Here is a 24,160-nt window from a genome sequence, read left to right on the forward strand (position 1 = left end):
TCAAGATAATATCTCACAGATATAGCCACAGGCCAATCTGATCTCGACTGTCCCTCTTGAGACTCTCTTCCCAGGTCATTTTAGATTGTGTCAACCTGACAGTTAAAACCAGCCATTATAACTGGGCGTGGTGGTGCATGCCTGTAATCCTAGCACTCTGGGAGGCAGATACAAGTGGATTTCTGTGAGTTCGCGGCCAATCTGGTCTACAAAGTTGAGTCCAGGGCTGTCAGGATTATAAAGAGAAGTCCTGTCTCGAAAAAACAAACAAACAAAAAACAAAACAAAAAAAGAAAAAAAACAAACAAGACCCAAAACAACAATAACATAAACAAACAAACAAACAGCCATTACAACTATCTTACTCAAAGTTAATAGAGTAAAATGGCAAAGCCAAGGCTGGATTCCAGGCATAGTGACTCTAATATAGTGTGCATTAGGTACCTCAAAAGGCTTCAATCCAAACAGTCTTTTTGACTGTTGTCTTATGTTTTCCACATCTAGCACATTGCTTTTTTAGTCCTCTATCTTTATGCTGCTGAAGCCTGCATTTTATCACCCACTTGAGGTTAAAGGGACTGATCGCGATAGGCTTGTGTGGGTGGGTGAATCTCCTATGTGAGGTAATGTGGATGCGTGCGTGTGTGTGCGTGCGTGTGGTGTATAGATTAAAGGACAATCTCAGGTGTCATGTCTTAGTGCCTTCCACCTTTGATTTGAGACAGGGGTTTTCACAGGTCCAGAACTTCTCCAAGAAGGGTAGGTAGGATGGCTGGCTACTGGGCTCCAGGTATCCACCTGACTCTGCCTTCTATCTCACCATTCTTGGGATTAAAAGGACGATCACACTCAGCTTTTCATGTGGGGTGCAGGGAATCCAAATCTCAAGTTCAAATGCTTGCAAGGCATGCAGTTTATCCACTGAGCTATCTCCCCAGGCCCAAATGGACTGATTACAATCTTTCCAGTACTTTAACTACCCACAAACAATCAAGTTTCCTGGTTGTGGATTAACAAATTGCAAATACCACATCTCTTAGCATTCAGACGCAGATGATTATTCTCAGTCCTTCCTCTTTTTTTTTTTTTTTTTTTTTTTGGTTTTTCGAGACAGGGTTTCTCTGTGTAGCCTTGGCTATCCTGGACTCACTTTGTAGACCAGGCTGGCCTCGAACTCACAGCGATCCACCTGCCTCTGCCTCCCGAGTGCTGGGATTAAAGGCGTGCGCCACCACGCCCGGCAGTCCTTCCTCTTTTGCAGGGGATTTTTTTTTCAATTTCTGTAGGAAGAATTTGTACACATATAGACAAAAGTATTAAGACTATTTCCATTAGTAAATTTCAACATTAAATTATAGCAATGTCAAATCAACTCTAACTAAATCTTCTCCTTCTCCAATCTGAATTTATTTTGACATGCTCTCAGAGAGCATATTATTTCATTTGTAAATCCTATATATATAAAATCTCTAAAAGGAAGGTTATAAAACAACTACAGTATCCTCACCTAAAACAACAGTAATTTCTTAATAAAAACAGACACTATTCACATAAATTCACATTTTCTTAGTTTGAATTAGGGTCTAAATATGGCCCACATACTGTGAGTGGAAGGATACCCATTGGACCTCAAATCTCCTCCCATGTCTCCATTTCCTCCATGTAATTTTTTGATGTTTATTAAGAAATGAGGCTATAGCTAGGCGGGGGCACACACTTTTAGGCCCAGCACTCTTGGGGCTAAAGCAGAGGCAGATCTAAGTTTGAGGCCAACCTAGTCTACAAAGCTAGTTTCCAGGACAGCCAAGGGTACACGAAGAAACCCAGTCTCAAAAAACAAACAACAAGCAAACAAAACAAAACAAAGAAACCCAAAACAACACCAACAACATCCCCCCACCCCCCCACCAAAACCCCCAGAAAAACAAAAGAAATGAGATTTATTTAACAGTGTCTCAGTTTAGATTTTGCCAAATAAATCACTTCAGTGAGATTTAATATAATGGTCCTCTGGCTTCGTTTACAATGAACTGACATATCTAAAGATGGGGTCAAATTCTGTATCATTCTTCTGTTTGAGTGTGTTCATTATGTGTGTGAGAGAGAGTGTGGGCACTGGTTTACCAAAGCACATGTGTGTAAGACAGACAATTGTCGTGTCTGGTGCTGGTCCTCCCCTTCCATCTTATTTGAGACAGGGTTTTCCCTCGTTTTGTTGTGTAAACCAGGCTAGCTGCCCTGCACGCTTCCATCATAGATTCTCCTGTCTCCACCTTCACCTCCCAGTTGGGGCATACTGGGATTAGAAATGTTTGTGCTATAAGGAGATGTGAACTCAAGCTTGAGGCTTGTGTATATAAGTTCTTTACCCATTCAGCCCTCAGTGTCATTACTACATGAGCATATGTGTGTATTTACTTAGCTTAGACTGCCTCATGAGCAACTGTCATAGTTTTTGTCAACCTGATGTTGACTTGGGAGAAGGGAATCTCTACTGAGGAACTGCTCTTTTCAGATGGGCCTATGGGCATTTTCTTGATTGTAGATTGATATGGGAGGCCTGAGGCTATATAAGAAAAATGACTGAGCAGGCAGGGAATCAAGGCAGTAAGCAGTGTTCCTTGGTGGTCTCTGTTTTAGTTTTCACCTTGAGTTCTTGCCTTGGCTTCCCTCAATGATAGGCTGTAAGCTGTATGATGAAATCATTCCTTTCCACCCCAAGTTGCTTTTATTTACAGTGTTTATCACAGCAACAGGAAGCAAAGCAGAACAATCACGAAATGTATTTCAGTTGGTACAAAATTTCTACTTAATTCTCAACCTTTAACAGTAATCACTAACCAGAGTCATTAATTTGTTAGAGTTTGCAAAACCTATTTTCCTCCTTTAATCATTAGCTGGAAGAATTCTGTAGAACTTGTCAATAATTCATTTGGTCAGTTCTACAATTTATATAGAAGGGGCCAAATAAATTATTCTTTGCCCATGCTTACTAAGTTTTACTAGTTTTCTCACTGTCCTTTAAAGGTGGCCAGTGAAATACTTGAAACACACTTTAAGAATTCATGAGTTCAGGTCAATGCATCAGACACAATTTTGTTCCTTTTAAGTATCATCACATGTTATTTATACTGGATCTTAAGACCTTAAAACACAATTCTGTCTGCTTCTGGCAGTTTCTTTACTTTCTTTTCACAATGCTGTGTAGGCAGGGCTGGGCTGTAGCTCTCAATCTTCCTGCCTCAGCCCTCTGCATGTTGTGATTACAGGTTGCACCAACAAGCTCAGCTTAGCTAATTGACTATCTGCCTCAATACTAAAGCTACAAATGAAGTATTTCCAAAAATGACTAGTTATTATCTTTATGTGCTCTCTATCCTAGTTTATCCTTTACCATAATCATTTTACATGTATATAACTCCAAACCCCTTTTTTAAGTTTTATTCTTACAGTGCTGAAGTTGTTGAGTAACTCATATCTCACACCCTAGCACCTAAATATATTTTTACTTACAATTGCTACAAGTTAGCAATTAGTGTGCTTATTCTATTTTTTACATGCTCTCTTTTTTGGTATGTGTACACATGTATATAGGAAGCATGCACTGTGTGGATGCATGAAGAAGACAGAGGTTGACAATGGGTATCTTCTTCAAGTTCTTTTTTCTTCTTCCTTCTTCTTCTTCTCCTCCTCCTCCTTTTCCTTTTCAGAGACAGATCTTTCTATGTAGCCCTGGCTGTTCTGAAACTATGTATACCAGGCTGGCCTGGAACTCACAGAGATCCACCTGCCTCTTCTTCCCTAGTTCTGGAATTAAAGGTGTGGGCCACTATGTCCTGCTATTTTATTATTATTATTATTATTATTATTATTATTATTATTATTATTATTATTATTATTATTATTAATTTTTAAATGCAGGGCCTCTCACTGAATATGGAGTTCACCTGCTCAGTCAGTGAGGCTGGTGATTTTTCTGCCTTCACCTCCCCAGAGATTTATTTGCAGGGACATGGCTTATGTGGGTGCTGAGGATCTGAGCTCAGGTCCTCATGCTTGCCTTGGCTGAGTCATCTCTCACCTTGTTTATTTTTCTCATTGAGTAGCTCTGGCTGGCACCCAACGTACCACGATCTGCCTAACTCTGCCTCTTGAGTGCCAGAATTACAGCTATCAGCTTATTCTCCAGTTTTGAAAATTAAAATTACAGAATTAAATTACTGAATGATTACATATTAAACTGTTTCAATCTTAGTTCTACCAACAAAATAAGCACTTATGGGTTATAACCAGTTTAAAGTGCTGAAGACTGCTGTTAAAAATGTCATGATTCTTTTGAAGTCAGATATATGCCAAATTCACTTTTCCTTTACTTTTTTTTTTCTTCTTCTTTTTAACGCAAGCAGTATTGCCAAGTATGGTGGTCAATATTTTATTTCCAGAACTTGAGTTCCAGGACAGTCAACAGCTACATAGAGAGAAACCTTGTCTCAAAAAACAAACATACAAACAAACAAACCAACCCCAGGTTGTGTCAAGATCTGCCATCGTATCTTAAAATGATGTCAATACTCTAGGACTGCAAAGTATAAAACAGTGTGGACTTGTTAAATTGCTCAAAATCATATATAAGAATAGTCAAGAAAAGGAGGAAAAGAAAAGGGAGCTGAGGGTGTAGCTCAGTTAGTTGGTAGAGTGCTTGCCTAACATACATGAAGGCCTGGGTTCAACTCCTCGCACTGCATAAACTAGCTGTGGTGGCACAAGCCTGTAGCTTCAGCACTTGGGACATAGACCCACGAGGACCAGGTGGTCAAGGCCATTCTTGAGTACAAAATGGCTGTAAGGTCAGTCTAGTCTACCCGAGACCCTGCCTCAAAGAAAGAGGGGGAAAGGGGGAAGAAGGGAGGAAGGTAGGTTTTTTCCCTTGTCCACTTTCCACTGAACAAAAAAGGAGCCCCAAAACTTTGTCTATAAATGTGAAAAGCAAAAAGCACCCACTCACTTCCTACTTTGAGACACGGTCTTACTATGTTTCTAAGGCTGGTCTCAAACTCTTGAGCTCAAGAATTCCCTGTGCCTTCAGCTCCTAAAGTGTTAGAATAACATGAATGTGCTATCACACCAAGCTCCCCCCGCCCCCTTTTTGAGATAGGGTTTCTCTCTGAAGCCTTGGCTTTGTAGACCAGGCTAGCCTCAAACTCATAACAATCAGCCTGCCTGCCTCTGCCTCACTGAGTGCTAGGGTTAAAGGCTTGCACCACCATGACCAGCTTACCACATCCAGTTTTAAGAGAATCTTATTAAGCTTACATGAACTTAAAAACAAAACAAAAACATACACACACACACACACACACACACACACACACACACACACAGCCTATTTAATTGAAAACAGCTGTCAATCTGCTGATACTTGACTTACTCTATTAAAAATGCATTTTTAAAAACAACATAAATGTACATAACATCCCACTTAACTATGCAACATTCTTGTAAGTGTAATTTTAAGTTTTTTTTTTTTTTTTCCAAACCAGAGGATGAGGGAAATGAATGCAGAGATATGAGGTGAGTCTGGTTCTTAGAATTTTGGCTTTACAGAAGAAACTTATTTTAATTTGGGGGAGTGGGTGGTATTTGAATTTTTGGCTGACTTCTCCTCCTAAAATGAAATAATATATTCTTAGTGTTCTTGGTTTTTCTAGTTATGAAATATTTCTCAAATTAATTGTGTGGTCTGAAATTTGTTAGCTCTTAAAATTATTATTTTTTGAGACTGGGTCTCATTATATAGTGTTGGCTGGCTGGAGCTTGCTACACCAACTCACAGAGATCAACCTGCCTTTGCCTCCTTAGGATTAAAGATGTGTGTCACCACACTGGGCCTAGATTATTTTTTTAAAAAGATAATATTCAAAGAGTCACATAGGCAAGAGTTTTAGGACAACCCAGGCTACTCAGTGACATGAACACTGTCATCAACAACCTAGGGAATGGATGCTGGGAAAGTTGTATAAATCATTCTCTTTTAATTTTTAAAAAGAACTGTGTGAGTACAAGAACATGCAGACACTCATCTGTGCATGTATGTGTAGACACCAGAAGAAGTTGACATTGGGAGTATTCCTTTATGACTCTACTTTTGCTTAATTTGTTAATTTTGTGTGTGGGTGCATGTATGTATGTCCATGACCATGGAGTCCAAAAGAGGGTGTAGGGTCCTCTCAAATGGAAATAGAGGCAGTTGTTAGCTGTCGTATGGATGCAGGAAATTGAACTCAATCCTCCAGAAAAGTAGACAGAGTGCTCTTAACCATGGAGTCGTCTCTTCAGCCCCTTCTACATCTTATTTTTTGAGTAAAGGTCTAGCCATTTTGGCTAGACTGGTTGGTAAGCAAGCCACATTTCTCAAAATGTCTGCCATCATACCTAGCTTTTATTAGGTTTGGGGACCTACATTTAGGTCCCTACACAAATGCAGCAAGCACTTTATCCATAAAGCCATTTCTTGAGTCCCGGCTCATTCATTTTTTGTTTTTTTCCTAGACAGGGTTTCTCTGTGTAGCCTTGGCTGTCCTGAACTTGCTTTGTAGACCAGGCTGGCCTTGAACTCAGAGATCCACCTGCCTCTGCCTCCTGAGTGCTGGGATTACAGGCGTGTGTTACCGTGCCAGGCCCCATATAATTATTTTTTTTATATTTTTCTTTTATTATTGTTTTACTTTTCATATACATTTATATTATTACGCATATATACAACAAACTACATACAGCAAGAAGGCCATGAAACAATTAGGGATTATATAAATGTAACATTAATAGTGTTTTGCCTATTTGTATTTGGCAACCTTGGAGAAAACATCTTTCCTATTTACAATTCTGAATGTAAATCAGTATCTGTCATATCTCATTGCTATCAACTTAAAAACATCTATCTAGACCTAAAAACAACTTAACCCCTACACAACTAAGCTTAAGATCATTCTTAATAGGGCTAGAAGAGATCAAGCCAGCAGGGCATAGCGGGACATGGCTGTAATCTTAACATTTGGGAGGGAGTGGCAGGACAATCAGGATTTTCAGGTTGGCCAAGGGTACAATGAAATCACAGCTCAAGGGGGAGAGGGGGATGGACCTCAAAACAGTAAATCTTTGAGAGAAATATACAACTACATTACTAGGAATAATTTTTAAATATGATTATGTGATACAAAAATTATTTATTAAAGCTCAACCTTAAAAAGTATTATATTCAGATGTATATTAAAACGTAAAGCTACAGTGTGTCTATTGCAGGCTGTCCTTGGGTTTAATGAAGTGCTTCTGTCTACTGTTAGAGCTTGTAGTGCCAGTTCACTCTGCTGAGACAAGAGAGCCTCAACGGCTATGTAAATGAATCCCAGCATTAAAGAGTGTATCTGCTCAATGTCTCTTCTCCCTTCACTTCATCAGAACCATTCCCTACTCAATTATAAGAATAATCTGTTGCTTAAAACTGTTTCCAAATAAACCGAACAGTATACAAGAAGGCAATTCATTGTGCCCGCCTCTCGCCCCCAAAGACTACTTGTAGTAACCCAATTCTTCCTCTCCTAGATTTTGAAAAAATTATTATTTTGGGAGACAGGATCTCCCTGTGTAAAGTTCAGCTGCCCTCAGATGTGTGATCCTCTGATTTTTACACTGGGGTTCAATCATATGACTCCATGCCTGGCATAAGTTAAAATTTTAAATAGGGTATCTCACAGACAGTTCTGTAAATAGCTAATTTTATTTCAAAATATATCAGGGTTGAAGAAACAAAGCCACATACAAAACCATACTTTGCTTTCTAAAAATCTACAGAGTGCTGCACTGTGTATGTGCATGGTGGCACATGCTTTTAATTCCACTTGAGGCAGAGGCAGATATGTTCAAGGCTAGTCTAGTCTCTACAACCGGGGTTACACAGTGAGGCTTTGTCTAAAAACAGAAAGGGGGAGGGGAGAGGAATGGGGGGAGGAGGGGGTTAGGAATGAGGAGATACTGTCAGAAAATGTGCAATTTAGACTCCTAATCAACGTCCCAAAAAAATGTCTAAAATGCTAAACATAATTCCTAATCTTTACACTCTGAGTGAGTAAAATGAGCCTGTTATCTTTTAATATTTTTATTATAAATGAAGCTTAATCTCTCGATATTATTAATTCATGTACTGATTTATGTTCTTTGCCCATTTAAAAATATTTATTTTGCCTGTGTTACGTGTGGGGCTGAGCATTCCCTGGCACGTGTGTTGCAGGGATCCAGCGCAGGCCATGAGGTTTGCTGTCCACTGAGCCATCTTGCTGGCCCTCTTTGCCCATTTTTAAAATTGTGATGTTTCAGCTGAGACCTTGAAACTAATCTACTCTGTAAAGAACGGGGAAGAGAAACATGAACAGAAAGCTATGTGCTGGGCGCGAGGAGACAAGGAAAGTATGGAAAACATGAATCATGCTGGGTGCGGCCAGAACAGGCTACAGGGAAGAAATGGCATTTAAGTGAGGTTCACTTAAAACTGAGAGAGCATTCCTCTCCTCTGCTGCCAGGAAGTTTACAGACTTCAGCTGCAGTGCTTCTCCCCCCTCTAAGCCCTCAGTGGACTAAGTCCTCACAGGATTAGAACTGTGCCTTACTTCATTAACTATATATGCCGAGGACCTTAAGAATGCCTAGGTGGTAATGAACGCTTCTTAATAAATGACGTGCTCAGAATGAAGACTGCGGGCCCAGGGGTCCCGCTCAAACTAAGGCACCAGCCAAGGACAATACAGGAGGTAAACTTTAAACCCCTTCCCAGATCTAGCCAATGGTCAGAATATTCTCCACAGTTGAGTGGAGAGTGTGATATGACTTTCTCACGTACTCTGGTGCCTCACATTTGACCATGTCCCCTGGAGGGGGAGACCTGGTGGCACTCAGAGGAAGGACAGCAGGTAGCCAAGAAGAGACTTGATACCCTATGAGAATATACAGGGGGAGGTAATCCCCCTCAGGACAAGTCATAGGGGAGGGGAATAATGGGAAAATGGGGGGGGGGGGGGGGGGAAAGGAATGGGAGGATACAAGGGATGGGATAAACATTGAGATGTAACAAGAATAAATTAATTTAAAAAAAAAAAAAAAGAATGAAGACTGCAGTCAGGAATGACCCACAGAACAACTGAGGAGACGGGGCACCTATGAAGAATTCCATTTTCAGTTTTGAATTTCCTTCAGTTTTTACTAATTCCTTTTGTCTCCCTGTGATTAGTAAAAAAACAAAACAAAACAAAAACCAAAACAACAACAACAACAAAAAACCAACCACGTATATAGAATACGTGCCTAGGTAATGTTAGAGATTTGAAAAAAAAAAAAAAAAAAAGAAGGCCAATTTCATATACAAAAATGACACACAGAGCACAAGTGAATACTGAGAGAAAGATTATGGCATGGAATTAGAAGGTGATTGGTCTTTCTCTGGCTGTCTCTAAACACCAAGAAATGAAGATACAGGCATTTCAAAACACAGGTCAGCTTATGAACAAATCAGGCTTATGCACCACCATCACTTCCTGGAGTAGAAGATTTAGTATTTTTCAAGACAACCCAATTTTTCCTCAGGCTACTCTGGAATAACTTTGAAGTTTTGACTAGTCTATCACAAATACTTAAACCCCACTCTGATCTCCTAATTCTTCCTGTTTTCCTACAAAATATTACTCTTCAGTTCAGGCTTGAACTGAAAAATGTTAATAAAGGACCCTCATTAACCTCTGAACCTTAGAGATAAGTTCTCTACCTATCTACTAGAAGGTCTGACTTGGGCCCTGGGCAGAAGGTAGACCAGAGACAGTATTCTCTACAGCGAAAGCAGAATGGACAGTTGCATCTGTGAGGAGACAGTGGTGTCAAAATTCCCATCTCCTAAGCAGCAGATACTCCTGGCTTGAAAGAATGAACTAAGAAGCACTGGTCTCAGGGAGAAGAGAAAAATGAGGAGTGTGTTGCTCAGATATACCTGTAATTGTTATGTAGGTCATGGCTGGCGCCCTTCCCAAGGATGCTAGAACATGGAATGGTATGTATGACATAACCTTACACTTTTTTTCTTGCTGGAATTTCATGAAGTAAGCTAAGAAAGTTACTCTATACTACAAAAGAGTGAACAGAATTAATGTTAAATAAGATGCATAGGCTGAGTTCTATGATGCATCTGTCTTCTAGTAACTTCCCCAACCTTGTGCTCTTAGGACCTCTTTCTTGTCACCAGTAACTATGTAGTTTGAATGTAAATGGAAACACTTCAATATAGTTCTAGATTTTGATTTAACCCAAATAAATGGCAACAAGTCTCAAGTGCTCTTGTGCAGCTGTGGGGTAAAAGTAGGTAGCTCAATTACAGTGCAGTCATTATGGTAATTTGATTTTCTGATTTTCAAAAATTTGCAATAAAAAGAAATCTTGATGTGTTTTTTTTTTTTTTTTTTTCCAGTATTAAATCAAAGTATAGAGAAGGTGACTTGGGGATGGTGGGATAGCTAGCTTAAGAACTAAAATGTGTTAACAAGGTGAGTGTCCATCAACAGATAAATGACAAAGAAAATGTAGTACATTTTTGTCAAGTGGAATATTATTTGGCCTTAAAGCACAAACCATTTGGCAACATGTATGAATCATGCTAAGTGAAGCAATACAGCTATATATAAAGAGAAATATTGCATAAACTCACTTATATGAGGTATCCATGTAGGTTTGGTCACTACCCAGATTGACTAGTGACTAATTCAAGTCACAGAATCACAGTGGCTATCAGTGGTGGGACTGAAAGAAATGAAGTTTATTAGCCAACAGAAACTAAAGTTTTAGATAAGCAAGGAAATTAAGCTTTAGAAATATGCAGTACAACAACGTACCTAAGTCAATGCATCATACACTTAAAAACTTAAAATGGCAGATCTTATACTGACTGAAATTAAATGTAATTTAAAAATACAAATATGATGGGGCTTGATGGTTTAGAATGTGTGCTGCTCTTGCAGAGGATTGGAGTTTGGTTCCAGCACTCATGTCAGCTGGCTCACAACCACCTGTATCAGCTCTGCGAGAGCTGATATCTCTGACCTCCAAAGGCACCTGCATGCATGTGCACTTATCCATACACAGAATTAAAAATAAAACAAATACTTAAAAATAGGAATATGAGTGGCAATATAAAGCACTGCTAAAGAGGTGAAACAGGAAGAACTGTGGAGTAAGAAAATGATGGTATCATTGTTCTTGTAGTGGCAGGGTTTGTTTAGCATTACACAAGGCTCTGGTTTGATCCCTAGTACCGAACCCCCTCCACGCACATAAATTAAATATGAAATGCATTTAAAAAGAATTCTATATATACACAAATTATTTCCATTAAAAAGTTAATAGAGAACTGGGAATGGAGGCAGAGTGCTTACTTAGCATGCACAAAGTTCTGGATTTAAACCTAACACCACATAGACCTGGCATGGCATATGCCAGCACCTGAGAGGTGGAGGCTGGAGGATCGTAAGTTCAAGGTCATCCTCAGCTTCAGAGTTTGAAACTAGTCTTGGCTACAGAGGAAGATGCTGTCTCAACCATGGACACTCCCAACTCCCTCTCTGCTCTCAAATAAATATACTTTTTGGACACATGTATATGTGCATATACACCCCCCCCCATACATCCAGATCTCCTAATGATAAGGTACTTAACTAGTTTGTGTATGAGGCCCTGGGTTCAAGCCCTAGGATTGTCAAAACCAAGTAAGAAGATTATCATTCAACTAAATACTTTCTGGACATAAGCACTTGGAAATATAAAAGGAACATAGAAGCAAAATTTTTGTTGCAAAGTGCCTAGTGGTCAAGCAGAACACAACCATAAACAGGCAAGAGAAGTGTAGATCAGTGAAGATAAGGACCTCTGGAGCCAAGCTGGCTGATTTGGATCTAGCTCTGCCATTTATAAACTGCACAGTCTTGGGCAAAGCTTTTAATTTTTTAAAGTGATAATGAAAAAGTCCGCTTTATAAGGTTGCTAAGAAAGTGACATCTGAGGGGATAATGTAAGTTCAGCAGTTAGAAGTATGAACTTTCCTCTATTCTTAGTGGAGATGAGAAAGGGAGACATGATCAAATAATGCTCCAAATAGCAAAGAAAGCGTGTGAAGATCCAAGCAAGAACAAGGCTTGGGAAGGAAGTGCAGAGAAGCAGGATGTGACCTAAGTGATCCATCACACAGGCACTGTGCACGCATGCATGCATACACACATACACACACACACACACACACACACACACACACACACACACACACTCACACACCCATGCACTTCACTATAAAGAGTGGTTTGTTAATATTGATTTACTATTTTTTGTGTGTATATGTTGTGTTCCTGAGTATGTATGTGCACCACTTGCATGCAGGGGCCTGTGGAAGGCAGAAGGGGGCATCAGATCTCCTGGAATTGGAGTTATAGATGGTTATGACTGCCATGTGGTTGCTGGGAACTGAACCTGGGTGCTCTGCAAGAACAATCAGTGCTCTTAACTTCTGAGTCATCTCTCCAGCTCCTTCTTTTTGATTTTTTTTGTCTTAAAACTAATACTGGCCTGAGAATTTAGCTCAGTGGTAGAATGCTTGCCTGGCATGTATGAAGCCCATAGTTCAATTTCTAGCATGATGTGGATAATGACATGGGATGTGTAACAAACAAATAACACTAGTAGTATTGCTTGAATTAAGTGGCAGGCCTTTTCTTTTTCAAGAATGAGAAAATGGCTAACAAGATGGCTCAGCAGGTAAAGGCACTTGCCACTACACTGACAGCTCACGCTTGATGCCCAGGATCTACATGGTAGAAGGAACGAACTGACTCCAGCAAGTTGCCCTCTGATCTTGACACATCATATAAATAAATATATATATATATATAAAAACCAAAGAACTCCATGCCCTACACTAAGAAATACCTGTGAGCTGGGTGTGGTGGCACACAGCTTTAATCCTAGTACTCAGGGAGGTAGAGGTGGGCGGATTGCTGTGAGTTCGAGGCCAGCCTGATCTACCAGGATAGCCAGGGGTATTACACAGAGAAACCCTGTCTGGAAAAAAAAAAAAAAAAAAAGGTTTTTTTTGGGGAAAGATAAGGAATATTTAAGTCTTATGAAGCATATAATAAAATTCCCTAAGCACAATTCAGAAATGAATCCTAGCTAGAACAGATCTAAATCAAATTCCTAAATATATACTATCCAATGTATGTAAAAATCAAAATATTACATTGTGCTTTATAAGTATATGTAAATAGTATGGCTTTTTTTTAATACTTAAAAAAAAAAAAAAAAAAAAAAAAAAAAAAAAAAAGGACACAATAGGGACTGGGGAGATGGCTCAGTCAGAAAGGATCTGACTTCATGCTCCAGAAAGCCAGGTGTGCTAATCCTAACATTAAAGAGGCAGAGCCAGGCACATGCTTAGGACTGGATGGCCAATCTAGCCTAATTGTTGAGATCCCAACTAATAAAAGACTGCCTCAAAAACAAGAAAGCTGACTCCTGAAGCTGTCCTCTGGGCTTAATATACATTCATGTGTGCAAGCACATGGACACACAATATACTTGAAGTTAGTTCTGGCATATGCGTCCCTCTTTAAAAAAGGAAAAGAATAGCATTATAACAGTATAATCTAATATTGCTCCTTCCATAAGAGACTATGACAAGATAAGAAGATAAGAACACATTTTCTTTTTTAAGAGACATGAGATACTTCTTTTCCTAAGATTTATTTTAATTTTAAATAATTATGTACATATGTGTATCTGTGTGTGGATGTGTGCATGTGAATATGCGTGTCTGCAAAGGCCATAATAGGGCATCAGATCCCAGGTACTGGAGTTACAGGTGGTGGTAAGCTGTCTGATATGGGTGCTGGGAATCAAACTCTGATCCTTTTGTATTTGCTTTTAACTGCTGAGCCATCTCTCTAGTCCCACAATCCACATTTTTCTATCTAAGTTAATTCCAGCACTTAGAGAACTATGGTGAAAGTATTGTTATGAGTTCAAGACAAGTCTCAATTACAGAGTGATTTGTCTCAAACAATAAATTCCAGGTAATAATTAAGAGTCATCACTGGATGGTGGTGCATTCTTTTAATTTCAGCACTTAGGAGGCAGAGGCAGGCATATCTCAGAGGCCAGCTTGATCTACAGAGAAAGTTCCAGGGCAGTCAGGGCTACACAGAGAAACCTTGTTTTTGTTTTTGTTTTTTTTGGGGGAGAGGAAGCAGCAAACAATATCTAGTCTAAATTTTCCATTTTACCTTTACTTAAAGATCAGAATACACCTTAGATTTATTTTAAATTTGCTTACACAGCAATAATGCAGTCACCATGTTGGATGTCTATTATGAACAGACACTTTGTTACATTCTTTATACTTTGATTTATAGTCAGACACACCAAGTGAGTGCTTACAATATGCTGTGATATGGATGGGAGAGAGGTCTAAAGTGCCAATAGAGTAGATAACTGTTGGTAAAGGTAACATAACTAGACCTTCATAATAAAGAGCACTGTTCCAATCAGAATTGTTGTTGTTGTTTGAAACAGGGTTTCTCTGTATAGCACTGGCTGTTCTGGACTTGATTTGTAGACCAGGCTGGCCTTGAACTTACAGAGATCTGCCTGTCTCTGCCTCCTGAGTGCAGTGTGACATTTTTAATTCCAAAGAGCTGGTTTAAATTAGAAATTTGTGACTGAAGAAACAGCTCAGTGGTTAAGAGCACTTGTTGCTTTTCTAGAGCAGCCAGGCTTGGTTCTCGGCACCCATCTAGTAGCTAGCCAACTCCGTTCCAGAGATGCAAAGCCCTCTTCTGGCCTATGCACACACACACAGTACGTAACATGTGGTCAAAGCACATACTTACATAAATAAATAATTAAGAAATGTATCTGTCATGAGAAATCCTGTAATAGGGAAGGTCCAGTGCATGACATAACTAAATGATGCCACCAAGGATTCAGACTCCTTCTGACATCTTCAGGGAATGTTTTATCCCATGGTTACAGGACAACTGACAGCAGCAACAGGAGCCTCATATTATTTTGGTCTTGATCACAAAGGGAAAGAAGAACCATTTTTCCCAGAAATAGTCTGTCTCCTTCAGTACAACCTGACTGGGACAGATAACAGTTTACAAGGGAATGCAACTATTGCTTTAGACTAGCCAAAATCTAACCCTGGAGTTGGTAATGAATGATCTCTTTGTGTAATATATTTATGAATAAAAATAGATTTGTCAGAAAAGGAGATAGACGATGGGCAGCTAACAGAGTTGATGACAAAGAATAAGGAAACTCTAAGCTCTCAGATAAACACATGAAAACCACAGGCAGAAGCACAGGAAATAAGAACCAGCTTGGCTCAGCTGGAGTGATGGGAAGTAGAAGATTGGACACATCCTGCACCTTTTTTTTTTTTTTTTTTTTTTTTTGAGTTTGACCTTTATCCCACAAGGCAAAATGAGGTTAACAGACTTTTTTATTTTTAAAGTAGAAAAGATACTACAATTAGGGTTTCTAGGAGACTGATAGTGGAAATATTATCAAGAATAGCCAAGGGCTGGAGAGATGCCTCAGTGGTTAAGTGTGTGTAGGTGGCTCTCAATCACCTGTAGCTCCAGCAGGATCTGACACCTGTGGCCTCTTAGGTAGGCACCTGCATTCATATGGACGTAATCCCCCATACCCCAACACCTAATTAAAAATATTTTAAAAATATAAAAATAGTCAGAGATTGAGGGGGTGGAGTGGAAAAGAATAGGATTTAAATCCACTTTGTGTGGATTTTAAAGAACCTAGGCAAGACAATTCTATACTTTTTTGTCTGTTTTGTTTTTTGAGACAGGATCTCACTATGTAGCCTTGGCTGGCCAGTAACTCACTATGTAGACTTTGGCTAGCTTGGAAGTTACAGATATTTGCCTGTCTCTGACTCTCAAGTGCTGGACTTAAACATGTGTACCACCACATCCAGCACTATTTAAATATATATGTATGTGTGTATGTATATCTGTATATAGGTGTGTGTATGTATATATGTATGTTTGTGTATATTCCTGCACTTTAGGGTACATGTTGGGGTCAGAGGTCAGCTTGTGGGGCTCAGTTCTCTTCTTCCACCACAAGGATCCCAGGAATCAGAATCATAGTCATCATGCTTAGCAAGTGTCTTTACCTGCTAAGCCATCTTGCTGGTCCCTATTTCTTGTATGGCAAGAGAGAAAGTTAACCTTCACAGATTAGATAGCTTACTTGAGACCATAAAGTAATGGGAGTCTGGTACGATGGTGTGCAGCTGCCAGGGAGGCTGAAAACAGGGCCTCACTTGTGGCCGTGAGTTCAACAGTCTAGGTACATAGTGTGATGTCATCAAAAACAAAACAAAATGCTAAGACTCTAAACAGTAGTCAGACTGTAAACAGAGGCATGATGCCCAAAGTCTGTTTTTTAACAGCACAAACACACATAAAAATGTTTTTAATGTTTCACAAATAAGCCTGATATAGTGGCTTGTACCTATAATTCCAGCACTTGAGAGGCTGAGGCAGGGGCACTTCAATAGTTACAAGTACAGGCCAGCTGGGCTACACAGGGAGTTCCAGTACATAGCAAGACCCTGGCTCAAAACAAAAGCAAGCATGTGTATAAACCCAAGACTGCCATATCATTCTGCCAACATCACCACAATTTTTCTCATCCATAAGGCTAGAAACTCTTGCGGAACCCACAACTTAAAAAAAAAATATACTAGCTAAAATACTCAATAAATCCAGAATATAAGAAAACCATCTCAACATAATAAAATGCAGTATACAAAAAACGTGTGCTAGCATTAATCACAGTGGAGCCTGGGCTACATGAGACCCTGTTTATCTGGTTTTTTTTCTCTCCCTGTGTGTGTATCACTCAATGGTAAAAGACTGAAAACCTCTCCAAAGAACTACAACCTAAGTAGGTCCACTTTCACCACTTCCAGCAATACAAGCATAAAGAATCCTAGATGAGCACTACGACAAATAATAAAAGCATTCAAACTGACTGCTGTAGATGATTCCATCTCTTTTTGTTTGTTTGTTTGTATTTTTGTTTTTCCAGACAGGGTTTTTCTGTGTAGCTTTGGCTGTCCTGGACTCACATTGTAGACCAGGCTGGCCTCGAACTCACAGGGATCCACCTGCCTCTGCCTCCCGATTGCTGGGACTAAAGGTGTGAGGCACCACAGCCTGGCTAGATGATTCCATCTTATGTGTAGAAAAAATTCTCAGTACCCCACCCCAAATCCTGCTAGAATAAAAAGAACAAAGCTACACACACACCAAAACCAATAAAAGTGAGATGTATTTTAATAAACTAACATTAAACAATCCAAAATGAGTCTGGTACGGTGGTTCAGACCTATAATCTCTGTACTAGGGAGATAAAGGCAGGAGGATCATACCACAAGTTCAAGGCCAGCCTGGACTGACCTACAGTAAGGACTACATGGGAAAGCCCCATCTCAACATAAAACCAAACAAACAAAACAAAACAAAAACAAACAAACAAACAAAAAAAAAAAAAAAACAAGCCAACAACAAAAAGCCCCACCACCAAAAACCCAAAACAACAAACATAAAAATAAGGAGAACATTAACAATTCTATTTATGACAGCATCAAAAAGAATAAAATTCTTAGAAATAAATATCAACCTGAGAGACTTTGACATTGAAAATTGAAAACCTCTACTGAAAGCACTGGTGTCATTAGTACACGTGCTGAAGCACAAGACACAGCTGAAACAAGCATGGCCCCCGAGAAAACCTGTAACTCTAGCACCTGCCAGGCTAGACACAGATAACCAGGGGTTCTGGGCCAGTTTGGAGTACAGGAGACCCTGTCAGAGAAAAGAAAAGAAGAGGAGGAAAACAAGGGGAGGGAGAGAAAAAGAAGGGAAGGAAGAACACTGTTGAAAATCAAATGAAAGATTTAACGTTGTTAAAATGTTAAGATAGGGTCACGGAGAGTAAAAGTTATTACTACCACCTGAGGACCTATGTTGGATACCCAGAACACGGACACAGACTCCCACAGGTGTGCACGCACAATCTTAAACATATAATCACATACATACAATAAGTGCAAAAAAGCTAATACTACCCAAAGCAATTCTCATATGTAATAGAACAAAATTCCAATAGTTTTTATTAGAAAAATCCATCCTAAAATTTCTATGGCATCTCAAAGGATCCCACTGCAAAACAATCATTAAAAACCAAGCAAAAACAAAAACAATGCAGAGGTCGCTTGTTTGTTGGTTTAAAATTTAACTACAAAGCAGTCATTAAAACAGCCTGGCACCAACATAAAGCGACCTACAGAAAGCCCCAAGCAAAAGCTAGTGCTTGTGGTTCAATGATCATCCTATCTTACTCCTTGCTTCCTCCCTTCTCCTTCCTCTAGCCTTGTACATGCTAAGCACTCTCTACAACTAAACTACACACCCAATCCCTCAAACAATTTCCATTAAGGTGCCAAAGCCAGTGATTTGGACAGTATTCTTAAACAAATAGTACCAGGAAAACTGGACAGCTATACTTAAAAAAGACAAATAGTCTCTACAACTATAAAACTCTTACTAGAAAGCAAAATGAGAAAACCTTCATGACACTGGATTTGGCAATGATTTCCATATATGAAATCAAAAGCACAAAACAACCAAAAGAAAAACTAGGTAAACAGGTCTTACGTCACCATAGTTAAAAACTTTTTGATAGACTAGAGGTATAGCTTAGTAGTGGCAGAAGGCCACTGGGCTTTCACCCGAACACCACAGAAAAAATTCTTTTTTAAGTTTTTTCTGGGTGTGGTGGTACATGCCTGCAATCCCAAAGCTTGGGTCACAGAAAGAAGGTCACTAGTTCAAAGGCCAACCTGGCCACACAACATGACCTGGTCTCTAAAAACCAACAAATAAGCAAGTTTGTTTGTTTGTTTTATGTCAAAGGGAAAAAAGACAACATAGATAAGTAGAAAACATTTGCATTCTGCTGTAGGTGTCAAGCCTGAGCAGAGTTTGAGTTCAATCTCTCCCACATCCCCACCACAAGCTGAAAGGAAAAAACTAACACCTGCCAAGCTGTTCTCTGACCTCCATACAGGTAGGGTGGGATGTCCACAGCACGCTAGCACCCACATCCAAATGTGCATGAACACACAAACATGCATGAACAAAGGAACTGCAATTTTACAAACTCACACGCCTGATAAGAGATCAATATTCAGAAAAACCAAAGAACTCCTACAACTCAACAGCCAAACAGGACTTGGTTTAACAAACAGGCAAAGGAGCTGAGCATGGCAATCTATGCCTATAACTCCAGAACTAGGAAAGCTAAGCATTTTGATGTTACTCAGGGCATCTCTCTCAAAAAGCCCAAAGGGGCAGATGAGAGGGCAAATGCCAACTCAGTACAGGAAAAGATATTTATCACTAACCATTAAATAAGTGTAAGTTAGAACACAACAATACCACATCCCACTCTTTAGGAAGGCTTAAATGAGGGGGGTACCCTTCTCAGACACACCCCAGAACACAATCTTTGTGCATTACTGGTGGGAATATAAACTTCCCTTGGCTTGATAAATACCCAAAATAAACTAAAGAAATGCCTTGAACAGGTAATTTTACACCATGTTCACAGCAGCATTTTACATAGTGGTCAAGCAACTCAGGTGGTCCATGGACAGATAAATACACAAAATGTATAATATATACTTAGAATGAATTCTTCAGCCTCAAAAAAAGGAAGGAAATTCTGACACTGTGCAACATGAATGGACCACCAACCAGTTACAAAAGACAAAAACTCTGTTTTTGACTCTATGATTACACTTTCACTTAGTCAAAAGTCACAGACACAGAGTAGAATAATGGATCTCAGCTGCGGAGATGAACTATGTCAGTGCTTAAAGAGTACAGACTTTCAGATTGGGAAGTTGAAAGAACTCAATTCCTCAGATGAGGCTGTGTTGCTTTGTAGCAGAAACCAAACTTAGAATACATGGAGCCCTGAGTTCAATTTTCAACACTAGGGAAAAACGAATTCTGACTACTGGGCCAGCAAAATCCTTCATCAGGCACAAGCTGCTATCCTGGTTTCCCATGCCTGAGACCCACACCATGGAAGGAAATGACCAACTCCCACAACCGTTCTCTGACTTTCACCTATGACCTTCGACTGCATGCATATATATATGCAGTATCAATAAATGAAATATAGTAAAAATAACTTTTTTTAGGGCTAGAGATGGCTCAGTGCTTAAAAGCATGTGTTGCTCTTCCAAAGGATCTGAGCCTGATTCCCAGTATCAATATCAGGTGCTCACAACTGCCTGTGACTCTACATTCCAGAGAGATAAGAAGCCTCTAGCCTCCACAAGCATTTGCACTCACACGCATGCAGAGACAATGAGACACACATCACACACACAAACAAATTTAAATATACATATTTACATATGTATAGAATTTAAGAAGTAACTCTGCAGATGGCAGTGGTAATGACGTACAGCAATGTAAAAGTGTACAGAATTGTACAAATATCAAAAGTAAATTTTATTACATATATTTTACCACAGTTAAGTGTACAAACACACACATACGTGCTAGGTAACCCTTCTTACTGACTTTACCTTAACCCAGCTCAGTAGTTTGATTTCCAACCCTACAGGAAAAACATTTCTTGAGATAAATTTTGCTGGGTGTGGTGGCACACCTCTGTAATCTTACTATTTGGATGGCAGAAAAACTATTCTAGTTTAAAAACTCATCTGACTGAGTCAGGTAATAAAATGGCTAGCTACTGTCTTCTTGCCTCATTTTATTCTTGCCTTATTTGAACTCAACCTATGCACAACAGCTTATAACACCTTTAACAGTTTGTTATAACTTGCACAAAAGAAAAATCCAAATCACAATTTGGCACTCAAATCCTTCTACAGAGATAATCTTCTGGCTGTCTAATGTTTCCTATGGAAAATATCTTCCCAGGAAACTCTGCTGTCTGCTCCTTTTGTTTCCTTCTATTCCCCTTCTTCAATTTATACACTTGCCTCCCCACCACCACCACACACACACACACACACACACACACACACACACACATAAAGCATCTGCTCCAACTTCTCTGTAAATATAAAGTCATTGGCCAGTTGAAGTTCAGGGTGGCCCAGGAAGTTATCTAAACCCTTAAAGCCCCACTAAACTTCCTTTATCCTGAACCCCCACCGCATTCTTTCCATCCGTAGAACTCACTAGATTGGATTCTAGACTCATGCGAGTGCATCTTTTCCCAATAAGAACCTCGAAGCAAACTCTATTTTATGTTACATTTCTTCCCACCCTCAGCTCTGAAATAACGTAAACACAAAGCAGACGTTCAATAATCACTGTGTAATTTGAGCTCAGTGACTAAAATATGATGACATAATCACTCAATTCTATTGTATTTCTGTGATTCTATTGTATTTCTGAAAGTCGACCTGTGACACACTATAAATAAAATTCTGTAGCCCAACCCAAGGTGAGAAGGGAACTAGGCAGTGTAACCTGGCAAAGCAGTGTTTTTAAACCCTAAAGTTAGATTCAGATACAAAGAACTTCTTGAGATGCCCATCATCTCGCTATAGGAGTTGGGTTTTACAGAACAAAATACTGACCCTTGGGCTTTACTGAACCCATGCAAGAATGCCAGGCTATATAATTTGATGAAAACCTAGTCATGGCTCTAAGAAAACGTCAAATGAAATGTTACTCAGTTTTTATTAAATAGGGGGGGGGGGGGAGAGAGTCCTCTTCAGCAGTTATTTTAAGGTAGCTACCAGGTTCAGAGAGATACTCGTTTCTGCTTTCAACTTTTACCATGCAAAGACCTAGTGGCGGGGAAAGCAAATCCACGAAGAGGAGGCCGTGCACTAAGTGAAGAGTTCTCTCTCTAGGCATGCAGATCCCAGTTGAGGCCCTCCCCAGCTAAATTATGACCCACGGCATCTCACTTTTTGAGTCCACTTTCCCCACTTTAAAACACATCAACTCTCTAAAGGTCTTTCTGACTCCAAGATTCCAAGGCAAGTGCACTCACAGCTGCTTACTGTTAAGGATGCAAGGTTGGTTCATAATAACTTCAAGTCTTCCTTCCAGATTTACAAAGAAGGCAGTATGCGTAACCTTTTAGAAGAAATAGAGAGCACTCAAGAAACAAAAGGTGCCATTTGCTGGAAAAGCTAATTATCTGCAAAAAGGTTTCTTCCTTGCTCAGCACAGTAAGATGCTTTCGCTGAGAAAAACAAGGCACTGGGAAAGAGAGCCAAGACTGCTCTGTCAATTAGGCCTACTCCAGAGTACTTATTATGCGGGCTGGTGTTAAGAGGCGCTGTGGTAGTTCAAAGCTGAGTTTCTCCCTAAGACGGTGAGAAAGTTCTCACCCTCAGAGTGAGAGAGTGAGTGTGAGTTCGTGTAAAGGGAGTTAACAGCAGAGCACACGGGAAGGCACGCCTTTCGCCAAGTACTCCAGGGAGCTCTGCCTCCGCTTCTCCATCAAATGCTCCTCCGGCATTGTCTCCCCACCTACCTGTCAAAGCTCAACGCCAGTTCCAGTCCTCCCAGAGAGCACATCCCCCGCCCCGCCGGACGATCGCGGGGAGTGACCCGCCCCAGGCCTGCTTTCCCCCCCCCCCGCGCCCCCCAGTTCTGGCCCTCCCTCCGGCCCCACGCCCACCTGCGACCCCGCACCCCGTAAGCAAGCGTCCCCCGCCGGGAGCGGGTTCTCGAGTCCAGGGTGCGGCGGGTCCCGCCCCTCCGAGCCGGGTGTTCGGAGCCCGTCCCGGAGGCCACCTTGGAGCGGGGTGGGCGGGACGCCCTACTGCTCCGAGCGCCCCGCCTCTGTCCCCGCCGGGTCGGCGGCGCTCTGTCCGGCCCGCCCCTCCGGGCGCGGGGACCGACCCGTCCCGCGCCGGCGCGCAGGGCCCTTAGACGGTCGGCTGGCCAGCGCCTCGGCAACCCCCGCGGCGTCCCGGCCTCAGCCGAGGCGCCACCACGCCCAGCCACGGCTCCTTCCTCAGCCCGACGCCTAGCGCCGCGCCGCGCCGGACAGCGAGACGGCTCCTTAGCTTCAGACACCGGAGGGACACTCACCTCGGAGGCTCCTCCCGCCGCGGCTGCCGCTGGGACCGCTGCCGTCGCCTCCGCCGCCCCCAGCGCCGCCGTCCGCACTGGCGCCAGCCCCCGCGGCCATTCTCCTCTAGCCGCCGCCGCCGCCGCCCTCCCCTCTCCTGTCAGTGGCTTAGGCTCCGGGACCGCTCCAGGTTCCCCCCGTCGCCATTTTGACTCCGACCGGGAGCAGGAGGGGCTCACCTCGGCGGGGGCCTGGCGCGCGTGCGCCGCTCTGCGGAGCCCGACGGCCCCGCCCGCCCCCGCTGTCTGCGCGCCCCTGTCACGTGTCCCGACGTCGGCGCGCCGGGCTGCGGGGGAGGGGCACGCTAGGGAGGCGCGTTCCCAGGGGCTCAGGCCAAGAGGCGAGTGCGCGCGCATTCTTCTGTCTGTCGGCCTGAGGGAGGTGCGGAGGGGCGCAGGGTACTTATTGCAGCATCTTGCACATTCCCCCGGATTTGTATTGTATTGGTCATTGTATCTGAATGGAATCATCATCACAAGCAGGAGAAGGCCAGGTCCACTGATTGGTTTCCTTTCGGCGGCCGCCATCCACCGGGTGTTGGCATGAGATGCTTGTCTCAAAAAAAACTGCGGTCCAGAGGAAAACTCCTTTCTGACCGACTTTACGTTTGGGTGTGTTTGTTTTGTTTTGATTTTTTTGTTAAGAATGTCTTAATATATTTTGTCCTCCTGGTACTTTCGTAGGTGGTACCTTGCTAGTTACTTGGTAGTTGGGAAAAAAAGACGCTGAAAAGTTTCAACAAAGAACTAGGCTGATGGCGCTCACAGTGCCCCCACGGGAGAGACAGATCTCCTCCATAAACAGCCCTTGTTTATGATTCTGCCATAATTCTACCGATGCAGATAAAAAAAGA

At 41.3% G+C, this 24,160-nt stretch overlaps 1 protein-coding gene across 1 annotated transcript in view; it reads right to left on the minus strand.

Moving 5' to 3' along the window:
- Btbd7 (BTB domain containing 7) overlaps positions 1-23,330 on the minus strand; it is an 88,288-nt gene extending 64,958 nt beyond the window's left edge. The window contains exon 1 of the mRNA XM_051150824.1: positions 23,268-23,330. The gene's annotated coding sequence lies outside the window, so the exon portion shown is untranslated. The remainder of the gene's footprint in view (positions 1-23,267) is intronic.
- Positions 23,331-24,160: the final 830 nt, after the last annotated feature.

Source organism: Acomys russatus, chromosome 1, assembly GCF_903995435.1.
Source record: "Acomys russatus chromosome 1, mAcoRus1.1, whole genome shotgun sequence".
Lineage (NCBI taxonomy): Eukaryota > Metazoa > Chordata > Mammalia > Rodentia > Muridae > Acomys > Acomys russatus.